At 40.9% G+C, this 5,366-nt stretch overlaps 1 protein-coding gene across 2 annotated transcripts in view; it reads right to left on the bottom strand.

Moving 5' to 3' along the window:
• Window positions 1-537, bottom strand: part of MCFD2 (multiple coagulation factor deficiency 2, ER cargo receptor complex subunit) — an 11,969-nt gene extending 11,432 nt beyond the window's left edge. The window contains exon 1 of one of the 2 annotated variants that reach the window (XM_072409753.1): window positions 406-537. The gene's annotated coding sequence lies outside the window, so the exon portion shown is untranslated. Of the gene's footprint in view, window positions 1-325 lie in introns of both variants that reach the window. The other variant, XM_072409752.1, reaches the window with a different exon arrangement.
• Window positions 538-5,366: the final 4,829 nt, after the last annotated feature.

Here is a 5,366-nt window from a genome sequence, read left to right as displayed (position 1 = left end):
GCACCCAGGCTGGTAAGGGAAGAACAGAATAGCACTCAGGCTGGCAATAACAGGCTGGGTCTAGGTAGAAAGTAATGGCACCCAGGATGGCAGTAAAAGTAATAGGACCCAGGCTAATAACATCTAAACTTTCAGGGGTGGAACCTGCTAGCACCCAGACCAGTAAGGGTATAAAATGATGGCACCCCGGTGGTATGGGTATAAAGTGATGCCCCCCTGGATGGTGGGGGGTAAAAAAAGCAATAGCAGCCAAGCTGACAGTAATAAAAAGTGAAGCCCCCTCCTCCTGGGATCCTCTACAACTTCTCCCGCATGCAGTACATACCTCCCCGTCCCCGGGCGGCGCTCTCCTCCTGTTCTGCCTGCTATGGGGTAATTTACCTCTCACCCCACTGCCCCTCTTACCCCTTTTGGTTTACGGAGCAGCTTCTCAGACCAGAGCGAGCGAGTGACGAGCGATCAGCGAGCTAGTTAGGTGGATTGCCGTCCGTGATTCGGCACTCATCTTACCGCGCCTGGAGATTTGGTACTTGGCGCATGCGCAGTGTGATCGGTGATGCTCGTTTTGCCATGTTTACTTTCCCCAGCTTTGGGTAGACGTGTTCATCTCTCAGTAGAAGGAATAGCAGAGAGGGGAGGAGGGGTGCAGAGTCCTCCAATACTCACCTGTGTGAGCTGCCTTGGGGGCTCTCCTGTCCTCATGCAGTGAGAGGAGACAGATTTGTAAGGGACTACAACTCCCAGCAAACTGGTCATTGTTTTTCAGTATGGAGAGAATGGGGAATAATCTGCATTAGGCATATTTATACCACAACATGGACAGTCAGGCCACAGAAGTTCATGTATTTATTTACTTGTTGGGGGTTCTGTCTCCATGGGCCCAGTAAGAGAAACTTATTCATCCACAGTCTCAGCACCTCTATACTGACTGATGAATGTTTCGGAGCACATGGAAATATGTGAATCTGCAGCCAATGTGTAAACAATCCTTGCTGTGTACAGTCAGATTTGCAGTAACAATCCCATCCCCGATAACGCTTTTTATACACAAGATCTAAATATAAATTATTTAGTTGTTTAAAAAATCTTGTGGTGAAATGATCATATTTACAGTCCAATGTGAAAATGAATCGTGTGTAAGCAATTTCAATTCATCCGGTGACCTTTATGCAAAAAGGCCACTTTAGATCTCGGTACCCTGCCTGCCTGACTTACCTTTCCTTTTACACCTTTATAGGGGAAAAGATCCGAAGGTCCATATGAGGTCCCTGGTGGCATCATGCCAGCCTTCAAGAATTCACCCATTTCTGTAGTTTCACCCATTGCTGGCCAAATCAGCAAGCCTTCGGTGGTGAGCGAGATCCACAGCTTTAGTCAGGGAGCTTCAACAACTTGAGTGGTCTCTTCAAGAGGAACTAAACTTAAAATCCCCCTAAAACAAAAAAAAAATACACTTACTTCAATCCCGCAGGGCAATCCGATCCATCCGGAGGTCTATTCCATCTGGTCCCGCATGATCCCGGCATCCGTCTTCAGGCCGGCACTCCGGGTGCCGCCATCTTCGCCTCTTCTTCCTGGTTCTTCCTACGTCACCGGACCCAGGCGAAATGTCAGGTGACGTAGGTTGGAAAAAAAACTTGCCGATCTCACTGCGCATGCATGAGATTGGAAATTTCTTTTCCTTTTAATGAAAAGGCTCCTTCTGCGCATGCCCGAGATTTTCTGACGTAGGTATTCCGGGAGGCTTTGCGCTCCCATTTATTCTCGATTGCCTAGGCAATAGAGAATTAGGGGGAGGTGCTGCACCCCTTCTTTTTTTTTTTTAAAAAAGTGTTGCACTTAAAAAAAAACAACAACAGAATTTTGACTTTGCATAAAAGGATTGTCTCCCCTTTTATGTAAAGTGAAAATTCTGAGTTTAGGTACACTTTAAGGACCTGTCAACGCCATCATGGTGTGGTTGCTGCAATGCACAGTAACATACAATGGTGCACAGCAGTGGCATTGCAGCACAGTGCTCTAACTAGCACTGCAGAAAATGCAGCATGCATGGTTTTTGCATTGTAATGAATGAGCATCACTTGCATCACTGGGCTGAGAAGTCTCTGCTGTACTACATATACGGTAGCTCTGGGTGCATTAGCTGGCAGTCACCAAGCTGCTCATTATCACACTGGAGGAGTCTCATACTCTCTTTGGCATGTCTCTATGCCCCCTACGCTGAATGGAGCAGCAGGGGAGCGCATGGAAAGTAAGTATAAGAAGCTGTTAGGTCCAATATTAAAGTGAACCAAGGGCTGACAGAGAATTGTCACTGAAAATGATCTTTCACATACACAAGGGGCCATACTGTTCTATAGAGAGGGGAGGAGGATGGGTAAGCAGCACCCAGCTGTGCTACTTGATAGAAGTAAACATTGGCCATTCACGATTGGTTGTTAATCAATGCACCTTGGGGATTGATGAACCATGCTGGGGGACAGCTGTACACGTCAGAATTTTACCTGAGATGAGCAGTCGTGATTTATCCGATATGTCTACGAAGGTTTAGTCTGACCTGCATACCCTTTGCCTGTACAGAGTAACAAGTGTTAGGTGACCCCCACTTATCCTGTATATATAACCTGCATGTTTTTAATATCCTAAAAAATAATGACAGGAATTATAGAGGATCCTCTTTCATCGGAATTATCTTTTTAGTATTTTTTTCAGCAGCTATCATGACCTGCAAAAGATTGTAAAAATATTGATCATGGTAGCTAAATATTAACAACCTAGGAGAAAGCTAAAATAAACATAACCTTTGTTATTTGGTGATAATATGAACATGATGAGCACTGATTACATAATCCAGCAAACCTGGAATGGATTTAATCAAAAGCATTTGCTATTATTACTACACTGTATTTCTATAGCGCTGACATATTCCACAGCAGTGTACAAAGCCATTGTCATGTCACTAGCTGTCCCTCAAAGGGGCTCACAATCTAATGTCCCTACCATAGTCATAAACACAGTCTAAGGACAATTTTGGGGGGAAGACAATTAATCTACCTGCATGTTTTTGGATTGTGGGAGGAAACCAGAGTTCCTGGGAAAAAAACCCATACAAGCACAGGGAGAACACTGGGATTTGAACCTGGAACCCAACACTGCAAAGGCCAGAGTGCTAACCTCTGAGCCACCATGCCCATTAGTTGGCAAATGCATTAAATCCTAGACAGAAACCATTTCAGGTTTGCTGGATCACTCAGATTTACCCATGGTAGTCTCCAGGTTCTCCAGAGAAGAGCTTTAATAAGTCAGGCCCAATGGATCTAATTTACCAAAGGAATAATACTCCTCACCTAGCAAAATGAAAATAGCAAAGCCTTGTTTATTTACTGATCTAATCCTGTGAAAGAATAAGTATTTTTTTTTCTTTTGCACATGGCTGACTATTCAAATACAGAATTTTACCTTATTTGTTAATCCACGGAAATATTTGCTTTGCAAAATGAATATTCACTTTACTAAGTTAACAGTTTCTAATCCTTTAGTAAATGAACACAAATCCCAGGTAACTATGCACGTGAAAAATGATGTTTCCAATATTTAGATAGAAAAGAATTGCAAGAATAACATGATACAAAATATTACCAAATACATTGATTTCATTACATCAGTCAAACATAGAAGAATATTGGAAATTCAATAGCATGATTTGGCCACATGTTCACTTTAGGCATGAGTCTATAGGAAATGTATAGGTTTTTAATTATTATGTAATAAGTTAACATGAACACATTTCATCTAGAATGATTGAGCCAGTGATGACCCAGGCAATTTCCAACACATTCATGAGAGGTATAAATAATAAATGATTTCAAGTGTTTGCAAACAATGTATTCAGTAATTGAGAAAAAAACTAAATTATTTTATATTTCACCATTCCCTTATATTCACATTTTATAGTTATACATTACCTGTATTTTTTTGATTACTAAATACATAATTGCTAAAGTTATTATTTTATCTCACTAGAATTTGGCTTTTAAAATTGGAAGTTTTGCTTTTCTGGTAGCCCCATTATTGAATGTCCTTCTATTTTTGTAGATTAAATTTTAAAGCGGAAGTAATCTAAAAAAAAATCTGTCGCTCCCTCTGGAGGTTTTCTGAATTGGTTCCTGCGTTGTCCTGGAATCCTCCTTCGTTCCAACGCGGAGCAATCATCAGGGCGCTGCCATCTTCTTTCCCTTGTTCGGCCTTCTGCCAACATCACTGGATCTTGCATTGCGCAGGTACGAGATCGGGTGATATAACATATTGCTACACTGACATAGCATGGGAAAAAAAGAGTGCCATCCCCCAAAAAAGAAATTAATTTTTACCTCACATAAAAGGGTTGTCTACACTTTTATGTAAGGTAACAATTTTAGTTGAAGTCTGCTTTAAGTGTGCAGGTAAAACTTTTGTCCACACGCCGGATGATTTATGTCCAATACGAATGGTTGGGCGAGAATCTGATACGTGTACAGTGCTCACCCAATATCATTAATGGATCCATACACGACCTACATTGAACAACCACAAAACAAGTCAATTGAGAGGAGCACGGCAGGGTGTCGCTCCCTTGTTCTCCCCTTTTCCCTCTTTTTAGAACATAATGGCACTGCGTGTACAGTGATCATTCATCTGTCACTCTTTTGATATTTCCACTAATATTGAACATGTGTATGTTGCCTTAGTTTTAAATAGCATGAGTAAAGATACATCCACTGTAAGATTTTTGCTACTGCCTGGGACTCCCATTTTCCCGATTTCACCTCACTTTGTATTCTATTTATTCTATTTCTCTTTCATTCTTTCTATTCTGACAATATTTTACCAGTCGGGAAGGAGAACTATTTTTCCTTGGTACAGTAACAATTTCCTAACACTTCACAACTTAATGTGAAAGAATCACCAGCTCCTCTCTTATAACTAAAACCTCTTAGATTTTAAGCTCTTTTGGGCGGAATCCTTTCCTCCTACTATGTTATTGTTTGTATCTGTCTGTCATTTGCAACTCCTATTTAATGTACTGAGCTGCGTAATATGTTGGTGCTATATTTTTATGATAAAACAAATGAAAGTTGTTGAAAAGTCTTTTTTCAGGTACTTTCCAGGTGGTTCAGTTGTGTTGCAGTTGTGCTGAGGAGCTCCTGGGATCATTTCATGGGAGGCTCAAATGCTTCCATTGACTTGAACTAAAACACTTTCAAAATATTATCTAAGCATTGCTAAGGTGTTTATTAATATTATTAATATTAATATTATTATTAATAATAATAAACAGTATTTATATAGCACCCGCATATTCTTCACATGACTGGGCTGTCAATATT

The sequence above is a fragment of the Pyxicephalus adspersus genome, chromosome 4 (assembly GCF_032062135.1).
Source record: "Pyxicephalus adspersus chromosome 4, UCB_Pads_2.0, whole genome shotgun sequence".
Lineage (NCBI taxonomy): Eukaryota > Metazoa > Chordata > Amphibia > Anura > Pyxicephalidae > Pyxicephalus > Pyxicephalus adspersus.
The sequence above is the reverse complement of the archived record's forward strand: the minus strand, read 5'-3'. Positions and strand labels throughout refer to the sequence as shown.